A 14,659-nucleotide genomic window follows, 5' to 3' on the forward strand; every position below is an offset into this window, starting at 1 on the left:
TTGAGAGGTCTTATTTACCCACGTTCAAATTCTACCGAATAATTACTATTATAATTTTTTAAATTACTATCTCTGTAGACAGATTTTTATTTTTCATACACACTTTAAATTTTGACATTTTGAAAAAAATCGTCTAAAATATAACGATTAGAGTCCGTAAATTCCTACTAAATTGACAATTTAACTCATATTAACCTAATTTTTTGAAAAACAATGACAAAATTGCAAAACTTTGAACAAGCACTCATATCGTACGCACTTATAGTGGGTAGGTCCAAATACGTAATACAATAGGCCTATCGACACACAATGACCGGACACTCACTCGCCTCTCCACCGTCGATAGAATATCTACCACTGGATGACATGTTTATACCAACACGAGGGTAGAGAATTGGAGAATGCTTGGACAAATTCTATATAATTATTTTTGTACCTACATTTTTAATACTGGTTTTTCTTAGTTTTAAATTATGTATTTGAAAAGTTGGAATCTTTTATTATCCGAATTTATTGAACTGGGTTTTTATATTAATTTGAGTAGTTATATTCCAATCCACTTTTTTAACTATTGCGTGTTATAAATGTTTTAATATATTTTTTAAAAAGAATCGATTTCTATTATATACTTTTTAAGCAAAAACTAAACTGTAGATAATAATGTTTTAATTACAGTCAATCTGAGTAATTTCCGATTTCTAACAATATGTATTTTATTTTCCCAAGTGGGAATCGAACCCACAACCAGTCGGACTTACAACTAAATATAGTTGACAATAATTAATTCTTTATAAGAAGCATAAGAGCAACAGAAGTACAGAGAATTTTGAGTTATCATTACAAGTAGATAAATCACTGAAAGCGAAACAGTTCTCACAGTATATTATTATGCATATGAATATTTTACTTTTGTGCTATAATTTTATTAAGACAACTTCCTCTGCCTGCTATTGTTCGAAAACAAAAACAGCCTCTGCCACTTAGCGACGTAGATCCTTCCTGCGCGTGAATACTTATATACATTTTGTTTTGGAATTATTTGGAATTAAGAAACTCAACACAAATTTAGGTGCACGATGTTATTGTTATGTTAATTTCGTTTTCGTAAGGTTCATACTTGGGAAGTATAAAAATGTTTATAATAGAACAACAGGCCAACGTTACGGTGCTGAGGCACAAAGGTGTGACTTTTGACGTGGGTTCGATTCTTACTCGGGAGATTGAAATATTTAATATTTTAACGAGGCAAAGCGCACCGTAGAGCTCCCCCACTTAACACACTATGCCTACAAAATTTTGTGGAAAATAGGGAACGTAGGGTTTTAATATTAGGTTACACATACATATACAGCGTGTGCTAAAATAAAAAAAATACTATAATGCTAATTTTTGAGATACGATATATTAACGAAAGAAAGAAAATACAAGTCCCAAACTTGTTTGAATCATTTATACACAATTTCAATATTTTTTCAGTAGAACAAAGTGAGGCCATCGATAGATCTTGTACGAAATATAAACAGTATTTACTTTCAATTTACAACGGAAAATTGCTTACGATTCTACTAATAAAATTTTATTTCAAAGGCGTTTGATTAAGTTCTAAAACCCAGTTTAGTAATTGGGCGGTCGGAAAATAGTCAATCAATTAGTCGTTGATTGCTCTACAGCTAGAAAAAATACGGAAAATGAAGAGAAGTTTATAGGGAAAGTACCTAAAGTTCATTGAATTTAAGCCTTTTCTACGAATCAAGGTGAAGTTATTGTTGTCAGATTTCATAGTGGGTCCAGTTGTGGCAGGCCTATAATAAAAGCAATAGTTTTTGGGTTAAAATTCTGCTAGTAATATTTGTGCTCAAATATATGGAATAAAAATATTTTTAAATAAAGTTTAATCTAAGAAAACAATGAAAGCTTTTAACGAACACAAAAGACTTCTTTCATCTACAATAATTAATGTTTACAGTAAATAAATATATATACCTTTTTACTTTTTCATAATTATGAAAATAGAAAATAATAATAGAATAGAATAGACTTTAAAAACCGTTACGTAGTAAAATATACGAATTTATAAAAAGTGAAGTAAATTAGTTCGCGTTGTGAAAATCTTTCCAAGTCTCTATCTATATGAAATAAGAACTTGTAATAAAGAGTACTCCTTTCAACATGTAAACACACAGGATGGCGGGAGGCTGCCAAGCTGAGATGCTGGATTTTCCATGAAACTATTAAAATGGATATGGTACGATTATATATATTTTTCTATATATTTAAACTTCGAGGCCAGTGATGGCGCAGTGGTATAAGCGTGCGATTGTAAACGAGACAGGAAGTGGGTTGATTCCCACTCAAGGAAATTAAATATTCATTAAATTCATTGCTTCGCTCTGGTGTCAACGCAAAGCGCGCTCCGCACTGCCTTAGTGCGTCAGCATATGCTCTTATGACAGTACTTCCTCAAACATGATTTTTCGAACTAATGCTGGTATACAAAAATTACTCAAACAGTTTTTAGGGTTCCGTACTTCAAAAGGAAAACACGGAACCTTTATAGAATCATTTTGTAGTCTATATGTTTGTCTTTAAAGACAGTGACAAGATATCAAGCTATATTAATATAAAAAAGTGTTGTTCTACAGTCTCTACGAGCACAGAAAATCGTAAGCTTAAGTTAACATAATCAAAAATTAGTAAGAGCATTTATGCAATGGTTTTGCTGTAAACTGTGGAAAATTTGCCTCGTAATCATAACCTATAGGATACTTCCTGTGGACCTTCAATTAGGAAATTTGGCACGAAGTGAAAACTTCCGGTACATTTAATGAAAAAGAACCAAAAAATAGAAATTCGTATTTATATTTTACAAAAAAAAAAAACTTATAATAATAATTATTTTTTTCTTTAAGACTATTATTTAAACAGACTATTTTTTAAGTTTAAACTGCTTAAATTAAGTACAGCCAACTCTACATATTTGACTGTATTCTTTAAAAATAAGATAGTTTTTCATATGTAACGTATCCATTTCCATCGTATATGTGAGTTGGAACACATGCTCGTATGTGACAGGGACGAGCAGCGATGTTTACTTTGTGCTCACACCTGCGCTCTCGCCTAATTGGTGACAACTTTAATTAGAACTTAGAAAAATTACTCTTTGGTACAATTCACTTTGAGTTACATTTTTTTTCTACGTTCCGTTCTAAACAGTTTTTACGTTCGTTTATTTTTTTTTACTGTAAATGTAGCGTTACATGGTAGAACTTAACGCAGCTAGCTGAGAGGAGGCTAGGATTGTTAATAAAGTATTTTAATTTCTAAACTCCAGCATCTAGGGAAAGTAAAAAAAGGGAGAAACAATTGTGAAAAATTATACAATTTCGTTCTTAACCAAAAAGTAGTATCAAAAATAGCTTGGAAAGTAGTGAAAAGTGTTAATATTAATAATTTTTATTTGCGTAAAGCTATTACATATATTAATTATTTAAATTTTGTATTTTTTAACTTTTCAAGGCATCATTATTTACTAAGTTTCTATCAATTAATTAAAATAGTATCAATATTCTAAGTATACGCTTAGAAGTTAAGCTTACTCCAGTACTTTTCAACGGCGATGTTTGAAAACTGCAGCTAAATTTCTGTAGAATATGGTTATTTTAACGACTTAGCGGAACTTTCTAACAAAAGATCCTTACTATCAACTTAGTCAAGTGAGTATGGAAAGTTGAGACATATAGACAAAACTCGCTCGCTCTTTATAAGAAGGAACATAGAAATTAAGTTTTTATCAGCTTTTGAAAAAGATAATATTATAAGTTATGTGAAATTATAAGAACGTACTCGTCACAGCCATTTGAAAAAAATATTTTGCATTTTTGATTTTTTTTTTAGCTTTACGTTGCATTTTGTATAAGTAAGTATATAGCTGGGTAGACAGAGAGAACCTAAAGTTAAAACATTCTGTTCCCTACTTTCAGCTATGGTTTCGAGACATTGTATGTAACGTGGCGAAACTGAACGCCGCGCTGCTTCACAAAACTACATAATTCAAGGCGTAATTTAAAAAAAAAATTGACGGTTATAGATTCAAATCTCAGTTGATTGAATTGTCACAACTATTGATATTAAATTCAGAAAATATCTTTATTTTGAATCAATTCTAGAAAAATGAAATACGTAAACGCTCATTTCATCTATTCTATATCTTTATTATTAGAAAAGAAAGAGAGAGGAGAAAGTAAAGCTATATAATATCACAGGAATAATAACTTTCTTAACAGCTCTTAAGTTACAAGTACACTGGCGTGTAGTCTCTAAAGTGTAGATTGTGTAATTGAAGACTCAATTTGCAGGAACAGCTGAATAAAGAGTTAATTAATATATTTATTTCTAGAGTTCTATTCGGATTAAGTAAGGCGAAGTAAAAAAGTTATAATTAGTTTATATAGAAAATTTAAAATATGAATGCTGGATATAAACGCGACGATTGTAGGTAATAAGCGTTATTACACTGTTCAAGAATACTTAGAGGACAAATATGTATGGAATTAATGTCTATTGAATGTAATGCAGGATAGCTGCCAGCTAATGTAATAGATTGTGATTGTACCATTGATTTTGAAAAGAGCAACTGTTGAGTTTCTTGCCGGCTCTTCTCAGCAGAACTGCCTTCCGAACCGATGGTAGCTTTTTGTTCATATGTTCATTCGACGATTCAAAAGTGCTTATTATAAGTTTATTTGAATAAAGAATATTTTGAATTTGAATTTGAATAGGAATTATTTATTTTCTTGCGGTGGTAACATGATACCTATAGCACGACGTTAAGTTACCCCGTTCAATTCGCAATGTTTCGAAAATTGGTCGATTCGTATGGTTCTTACACAACGACCGTGAAGTTGCAAAAAATAATTAAAATATTAATAGAATTTCAATAGTTTTTTGTTACGAAGAAAATGGTATGTGGTAATTGTGTTTCGCTTTATCCTAGCAAGCTTTAGTGAAATAAGTGGTCCATACATTACGTTTTTCACTTTGAATGAATTCCAAATTGTGCGTTGAGTTTGGGCACTCAACGGCACAACTTGTGAATTTTTGCTAAATCAAAAATAACCTTTAGAAAATTATAATCATCCATACATCTAAATTACGGCACATTGGTATCTCAATTAGCTAATTTCCTTTACAAAATCGAAACGGCCTCCAACACTTTGAATTATCTAAGCAGCTAAGAGTGTCGTGACATTTTTATTATTGCATTAGATTTATTTGAGAACATTTTCCTCAAAGCCTATAGCGAGTTTTCAAATGAACGGTCGGCAAATAGGCAATCAATTAGACGGCGATAGCTCTACGTACACTTACCAAAGGAATTGGAACTGTCGAAATGAAATGCAAAGATTTCACTGACTCGGTGGAAATGAGATTGTTATATCAAAATAATTGTATATATTTGTCTGGTAATATTGCAACGGAAGGCAGAGAAATTTAGTGTTAAGATTCTCCTGTTATTGATGATATTTCTATATATCCTTCTGTTATTCATCAGTTTTAATATTAGGTTTCCATTATGCTAATGTGCGATAAGTTAAAAAAAAAATTAAAAAATTAAGGAAAAACGTACATGTTTAAATGCAATGGTTTTAAAATGAAAATTAAAAAAAAATCACAAATGCGCCTCCAGCTATCTTTTTATGAGTGCTTAATTTACAGCTTAAACTTCCTTTGAAAAACGCAGAGAATGTGCTCAGCGAGGATTTATTGGTGCGATACGTCATTTCGAATGGTTGGAACTTTACTGCGAATGCGTACTACTCTACTGACTTTATTATTAAACTTGCATGGAAAAATGTATTTAAAGGTTTCGTTTTAAATTTTTAAAGTGTTAGTCCATTATTGATTAATTTGTATAAAATTTTCTCTATCAGTTTCTTAATATACCTTAACATATTCTGTATAATATTTTTAATCTTGTTTATTGTATTCTTTTCTATTCTTTATTTTTGTTTTCTTATCTGACGCATAATTTTCCCTTCCCATCAAAAGGATAAACCTCCATACAAATCTTAATAGCTACGTTTAAAATCCATTATAGCATTTATAATTACAAACACCACTACAGTATCTATTTGGGTACCCCGACTATATAATGTAAATTTATTTATTTAGTCCTAGAGCAAATGAGCTTATTAGTTTGCGGTTGCGTTCCTAGATTGCTTTGTAATGAGAGTCGTTGCTAGGATGTGGTGTGTTTCTTAGAAGTTAAAATATATATATATATATTTAGTTCTTGCTGTTGTATTAAGACTTTACTATTAAGATATACACATTTACTTAATTCCATAAAAAAAGGAATTCTAAGATTGCTTTAGATCACACTTAAATTATTTTTTATATTTAAGCGTGACAGTTAACTATTAGCCTCAGGTATTAGCGACCTCTGCCTTAAACTCGGTCCCCATACAAGCCTTCCAAAACACTGGGTTTTTTAAAACCCGTGATCCATGAGGAAAAATATAATGATTTTATACAGTTAAATATTGTAAGCAACGAATGTGAAACATTTTTTTATTCTCTAAGCCCAAATTAAGGCAAATCAAATAAATACCATTTTCAAAACAGAGCCTTAAAATATTTATAATAGAAACTGAATATTACAATAACTTGTAGAAATATAATACTTAGGCACTAGGAAAATACAGCTATTAAGTAGGGAATGGCTTCTGTAAATAATAGGAATACTTGTAATATTTACATGGCATACCACCCACATATTACCTCGCAACAAATATTTGTATGATGACATATCTATATGTAAAATATATTGTTTGTACGATTTTTATGTTCTCTATATGATTGGAGATAATTCTCCATTAATTGATATAAAAAATTTGGGCGGTACACAGAAAATGGAGTGCCTTAGTACTGTGTAGTATGTTCCTGTAGCCTAGCCTTCGGATATATGCGGAATGTAGTATGAAACTGAAAAAATAAAGAATAAAAAATCTTTTTATGTTTTATAGAGCAGATCCGAGATTTGCTTTTAAATATATACGTAAACAAAATATATATAAAATGAAATATTTCCTTTTTAGTGTCTGAGCAAAAACCTAAAATATTTTCAAATATTTAAATAGAAAAAATTGTAGTTATTATCTTAATGTTTCTTTTGCCAATTTTAAAGAAACATAAGCTTTTATATTGTATATCTTTTATATTGTTATGGCGCAACAGTTTTTTTTAGTTTCAATATTTAAAATAAAATCAAGTAACGCCGTAATATAGTACTATGTTACAACTAAGTGGTAGACGTATTTATTTGCTTGCACTATTTTCCCTTCCACTCAGCTTTCATCTGTCTTGCTCTTGTATAAGATTACTGTTTGCTTTAGGCCCAAGATAAGAAAATAAAAGGACCTTTACGCTATGAACGCCACAAACAATGTTGAATGTGATAATATTTCATAGAAATTCTATTATATATGAAAAATAGATATTAGGTTGACGCTGTCAGGGCGCAGTGGACGTGTGCCTGTAAACGAGACGATTTTGGATTCGATTCGCACTCGGGGGGAATGACTAATTTTATTTATTAGTATTCTTATTTCTTCACTCTGGTACAAACTGGGAAACAGACGTGACTTTGCAATCGCTCTCTTCTCAATTTTTGTTCTTTTTTTACGCAATGAAATAATATTGTGGGTTCGATTTCACTCAAGAGAACGAAATATTTAATGTTTCTATTTCTTCACTCTGGTAATAAGGCAAAGCACTGCGTTGAATTCCGCCACTCAACACCCAATATCTCAAGAATCCGGCGCATAGTGAGCAACAGCAGTGAGAACAGAGAGTACTACTAGATTCCAGGTTGCCTTTACCTACTCTGCTATGTCCAGGAGAGCGTGAAGCTCTCTACTACTACATGATGATACTAGAGTAGTATAACAATGCTATAGTAGAACTCAGTATTTGAATTTTTGTGTTCATTTCAGAAATATATACAAACGTATGTTAGCGCGTGGAGTGGACCGTAGCCACTGGTAGCTTCCTTAAAGAGATACTCGTCGGGTTGCTGTAAACATCATTTACTGTATGCGACACGATATGTTTGGAATAAAATTTTGTCTACAATAATAGTATTCAATAGAAATTCTCTTATATATTTTTTATTAAATTATTGAGATACGTCCATTTTTATTTTTTTATAGAATTTTTTTTTTCAGCTTCACACTGTATCCTATACAAAGTAGGGTAGATGGAAGGAATCTATTTTTAAGACATTCCGTCTAATTTTCAAGATATTGCGTGATGATTGGCGAAACTTCACTTTTTTCATGTTTTTCGCTGTATCGTTTTTTAGCTTTACGCTTTATCACATAATTCTGTACACATCTAGGCGGGCAGAGGGAAAATTAAATATTAAATATTTCATTTTCTCGAGTGGGAATTAATAACCTCCGCAATAAAAAATATATTTTTTGTATATTATTTTGTTAAGTCCTTTTTTATATATTTTTTAATGTTTAACGTCTCTTGTAATTGTTCCTCCTTTAACGGTTGAGAGAAGTCTAGTGGCTGTGTACTAACTTAGTAGTTGAGTGTAAAGAAAATAAGACGACGCTAAGGAAATACGTAAGTGGATCCTTTTAGGATTGTGGTTTTTTCTTATCCTGGCTTTTAGTTGGACCATTAATTATTAGACACGTTCTGTTAAGTAAATAAATAAAAATAACATAATTATTTTATTTATATTACATTTATTGTTGAAAAATAAATATATATATTAACTACTAAATAGTAGTTTTTTTAATACACAAAACTGGAAATCGGACCCAAAACCGTCACATTTACATCCAGTCGCTATGCCTTTTCGCTACGAGAGCTTTAATGATAATATCTTTCATCAATATAAATATCTATAATTGAAGAACTGAACAATTTTCTTCTATAAAATTATACAAGAGAAGATCTCTAGAAGCATTTCTTTTCTTGAACGAGGACTTTTTATATGTAAAACAGTTTCTGATTTCTGTAGAACCTTTCCAGTTTCATCATCGGCACCGTAATGTATTTACTGAAGTGAATGAATGGGTTGAAAAATTATTTCCATTCAATAGACCGTTGATAAAGGGAAATATCTTTTATTTTTTATCAAAGAAGATAAAATGTCTTTCGCGTATTTGAATGGGCTTTTTAGTATCCATTGATTCATATAGGACTAGTTGCTAGTTATTGAGACTTAGAAATTGAGTTTCGTAGGTTCGACGCTAGAAAAAGAAAGGTTTTCGTAGAAAATAGCGTATAGCAGTAGGCCAGAGGATTTCTCTTTGTCTTGTTATCAGAACACAGGCAATGTACCCACAACCGATCCGAACCGAACCGTTGAGTTCTGCCACTCAACACGCAATGCCTCCAGAATTCGGCAGGAAGTGGGGAACGGAGTATCTTAACACTAGCATCCCTCTGCCTATCCTGCTGTGTGCGGGATACAGCGTGAAGCTAATTTATTTGATTTCTGAACTTAGAAAAAAAAAAAAAAAAAAAAAGAAACAACTTTCGTCTGAAAGTTTGTTAATTTTCAATTAAGTTTTAGGTTTGATGGTATAAAATATTAAACATTTTAATTGAATAAATACATAATTGATTTATATTTAAAAACAAAAACAAGCCACTAGGTCCCACCGAGATTTGAACTCGGATCGCTGGATTCAGAGTCCAGAGTGCTAACCATTACACCATGGAACCGGTGCCCGGTGCCCGCTACCATCTAAAGGAGAAGCCTTTTTTTCGTGTTTCGTATTCTTTTTGGTTTTAATATAAAAAGTAATAAGCAGAGAGAGCCTAGCGCTAAGCAATGTGTGATGAATGGCGGAACTCAACGCTGCGCTATGCCCTGACACCAGAGCGAACGAATTAAAATATTCAATAATACATTCCCCCGAGTGTAGATTGAACCATTTTCTAAAACACCGCACTTCAACAGTAGCTGTACTGGTAGTGTTGCGAAATGAACCTCACTTACTTGAGTGTCGTTCGTTTAGCTCGCAATCGTTTTATCGTGTTTCCCGAAGCGAGAACAATACGGCTACGGCTCGTAATCTACTCATTTTTGTATTCATTTTGCTGTGTTTCTAAATTAAAATCTTTGAACTATAAAAGGATATTTAAATTTGTGACAGTTAAATTTTAGCTTAGGTTTATGTTAAGTAAATTTATTTTTTACTTTTTAGTTTATTGTTTGAAGTCAGTCACTCCTTAAAGTAAGAAATTAAAGCATATTATACATGTATAGTGTTAAAATATTCTGCTTTCCACATTCCACTAAATTTCACAAACATTGCAAGTCGTATCATGGGCATGTTTTGTTTTACCAAAACAGGATTCATGAAAATAATTCACACCCTCAAGTGGAGTTCCACCACTACACACACAATGTCTTCAGGATGGGGCGGAAAGTGAGGATCGGAGTGTCTTAATTCTAGATTCCCGTTGTTTATTCTGTTACATAAGGGATACAGCGTAAAGCTAAAAATGTATCAACAAAGTTTTAGCTACCTTTAATTTTACTATTTCATTTAATAAATTTTATCTTTTTTTATTAATCCTTTAACGAATTCTTTTTTAAACTCAATATTCTAATCACGTTAACGTTATAAGTTAACAGAATGAAATTTAAATTTTATTACATTCAACTAAAAACTTTTCGGCAGTAATTTAATATAGTCAGAACTTTGTAAATTAATTACTATAAATGGTAATTTTCAAGTAATTGAATCAAACGATATCTCTGTATTGAAATTTACGCCTATTGATAAATATTTTTGCTAAATATCGATATTTTCTTAATAGACCAAACAATGAAAAAAAATTTAAAACAAATATTTTATTAATCTTTCTTTTTTTAGTATCGAACTCCTTTTTTTAGTACTGTACTGTAAGCGTGAAGCTGACTTAATTTTATTTTTATTATTATAAGGTATAAATAGAACAAACTTATTATTAAGAAAAGATAAAAGGTACCAGCATCTTTTATAGGAGATTTTCTAAGAATTCATTAGTCCACACATCTTGAATAGGCTTTTATCACACATTGTTAAGACTAATTGGACAAGGCTGAATTTAATCTTTTCATTTAGGCTGTAACAATGCCATATTATGCATGAACAGCTTTCGTTATATCAATTATTAATTTATTACTTAATTGCATAAGCTTCTCAGTTTGTGGTGTTATTAATTAATTACAATTAATTTAATGGATTCTTACATGGTGCTGGTATACATTAAGTTTTCGAGACTTTCGAGACATTAACTGTTGAGTGGCGGAGCTCAACGCCGTCTTAACATTAGGTTCCCTCTGCCTACCTTATTATGTACAGGATACATGGTGAATCTAAAAAAGATACGATAATATAATGAGAAATAAAGAGTTTTAACTTACGAATATAGATTTAGTTCCCATTTGATGCAATAAGTCTGATAGAGTATGTAGGCCACTGCGCTCGCACGTGCATCTCTATCTTCCTTCCCGAGTACGTGCATGTTGTAGAACGAATTCGAATTTTTATAGAAAATTTACTATTTTGTCTGTTAGTCTGTTATATATATATTTGTTACGAAATGAAATATTTATTTAAATTTATATTTCCATTTCTTCGCTCAGTTGTCGAGGCAAAGGGCGGCGAGTTCCACCACTTACTCGTAACACACTATACTCTCAGAATTCGGCGGAAACTGGGGAAAGGAGTGTCTTAACACTAGGTTCCTTCTGTCTACCCTGCTGTAGGTATATTCGTTGGCACTTACATCTTTACATCAGTTAATAAAAATTAATAATAAATTGTTCTTATTGTAACTTTGCAATATTATACATACTCGTATATTATTGATTCAGTAAGTTACTTTAGTTACTAGTAGTTTACTTAGACTGTCTCAAAACTTTTCCACGTATCAGCTTCTATTTATAGCCTATACAAATAATTGATGCAAATTGTATAGATTTCTCATACAATTTTATTATACCAATGAAAATGGAAAAGAAAATAACAATCTCTACAGGAAATAGACGATCTAATACGCATTGGCAATCGTAGAAAGTTTATGTGATGAAAAAAATATTAGACTCGTAAAAACTGTCCAACTTACAGAGTATTCGCATTATGAATTAAAGAGCCGTAAAAACATAGTACACTCGACGTCAAATTGACGTAATCTATAATATAGTGGTGGAGTTAGGGTATTTATTCCTATTAGTTTTCAATTTTGCCTGGAAATTAAAATTAATTTTCCCGATTGGGAATCGAACCCACATCGATCACGACATTTTGAACCTAATATCATCGTCAGTTTATTCACGATAGCGTTATAACTGTTATATGTTTTGTTTTTAATTAAAAGTTTCCAAAGCATTCCATCGAACTGAATGGAACTTTCGCAATTTAAATAGGATGTTGTTATAATAGTATTCATGTTAATAATTATTTGCTTTTAATGAGCTTTTTGTATCTAGATTTATATTATGTTACGGCCATAATTTTATTAAATTATTTCATAATTTACTAAAATATAATACATTTAATATAATAGATAGATTAAATAATATTGTAGAGGTGGTACAGAGACACAAAGGATGGAAAAAATGGCAGATAGTAGGTTCGATTTCCACTCGCAAGCCCAGTGGTCACTCTGATAAAGAGGCAAAAAGGTCACCGTTGAATTCCGTTACTCAACACGCATTGCCACCATAATACGTCGGAAAATAGGGAACGGTTCCCAAGTACCGTTCTATTCCACCAATCAAAACAAAAAAAAATTTTTATGTAAAGTATTGCCAAAATGATGACTCGCATTGTTAAAAAATTATCAGATCTCATATAGACTCAAATTGCTTACTCTACACGTTCTTACTTTATGTATCTTAGACAAAATTCTTATAGCAATGAAACTACCAAGCTAAAATGTCGACCAAGGTGTTGTATGCGTGTTGAATGCCGAAATTCAACGCCGCGTTATTAAACTATAATGATTTTTGCCATTTATATTATCTCTAAAGCAAAATGATTTAACGCATTGATTTAATTCTCTTAATAGGTATTAGAATTTCTAATATCCAAATAAAACTGAATCGTAAGGAATATTAATAATTTTAAAAAAATATTGTATAATTTCAGCGACCTACATTTATTTGGGCGGGAGTACTTTTGTTTTGTTTCCAGGTTATTACGTACAAAGGGTGTAACCCTTGGGTATCGTTGGCCGCGGGGCGGTTAACGATGCAGTCCAATTTATTGCAAGCGCTTAAAAAAGTAATATAACTTTTTTAGCTTTACGCTGCCTCCCGTACATAGTAGAGTAGGTAGAGGGAACCTAATCTTAAGTCACTCGATTGCTATTAAGATGCTTTCGTACCTCACTTTCCGCTGAATTTTGGATATTTCATTTTCTCTAATGGGAATCGAACCCACAACCTGTCGCGTTTATAGTTGCACGCTCGCACCCCTTCGCCACGACTGACCTCAATGGCAAATAATATAAATTAATTTTAAAAGTATGCTGAATTAATTATTTATCCATACCCATATTATAAATTCGAAAGTAACTCTGTCTGTCTGTTTGTCTGTCTGTCTTTTACGCAATCAGGGCCAAAGTGCTAATTTAATTGTAATAAAATACTCATATAGAGATACTTGAGGGTCCCGGGATGAACATAGGATACTTTTTTTTCCTCATATTTGTAATATTTTCGATATATATCAATATATTAAAATAATTAATTTGACTAATTAATATATATGACGGCGCGCTGCTATGTATTAGTTTTAATTATCATTTCGCAATTATTACGTTTCGATTTTAATTGATTTATGTAATGGATTATATTAGAAGAATATTTAAAATGGAGCGGGTAACCCCGAATAGGGTAGTAGGTGTAGCCACGGATAATAGCAGACGTCATTGGTTGACAGCTATAGCGTGAGATGTTCACCAATTAACCTATTGGCTCCTAATCTATTGTAATTTTGCAAATCTTGTGAGATTTATTGTAAAACTCTCTGTTGCTTCAACGCCCACAAATGAATAGTAACAGCCAAGACCGCCATGAGGCCCCTTCTGATGCTTCTACATATATATATTTGAATAATTAATAACAATCGTCGCTAGGCGTTGCTAAGCAACGGCTTGCAAAGTTTATTGTTTTAAGAAAACGTCACCCAAAGTGAGTTTGCTTAATGCATACATGGCGCGCGCCGATATAGATTTGTATACATTAACAAAAATTAGATGATTTCTATAATTTGATATTCATCATTATGAAAATAAATATAATAGCCACTTTTAGCATTTCATCTTGATGGAAATTATAGTTTACTGTATAACATTCTAATAAATAATTAAGATGTCACTGATTCCAAATGACCTAGCCTACGAGTGGTATAGTATGACCGACGCGAACGGGCAGATGACTTTGATGATTTTGTAAATTTTTATATATTTTCGAATTACTATTATTTTTTATGTAATTATTTGCTGCTTATAATTAATTTATCTCACTTCGGTTATCTATACCGATGTTATATACTTAAAATATCGTAATTTTAATCATTTGGGATTTTATTTAATATTGTTCGCAAAAATTAATAATTATTTAATATACAAAAAT

The 14,659-nt window shown here is 31.4% G+C and overlaps 1 non-coding gene across 1 annotated transcript; it reads right to left on the bottom strand.

Annotated features, from left to right (window-relative positions):
• Nucleotides 1-9,675: 9,675 nt before the first annotated feature.
• Nucleotides 9,676-9,747, bottom strand: TRNAQ-CUG (transfer RNA glutamine (anticodon CUG)). The gene has a single exon. It is a non-coding gene; the product is annotated as a tRNA-Gln (tRNA).
• Between the last annotated feature and the right edge of the window lie 4,912 nt (nt 9,748-14,659).

The sequence above is a fragment of the Heliconius melpomene genome, chromosome 4 (assembly GCF_056956725.1).
Source record: "Heliconius melpomene rosina isolate 202511_hmr_F chromosome 4, ASM5695672v1, whole genome shotgun sequence".
NCBI classification, from domain to species: Eukaryota; Metazoa; Arthropoda; class Insecta; order Lepidoptera; family Nymphalidae; genus Heliconius; species Heliconius melpomene.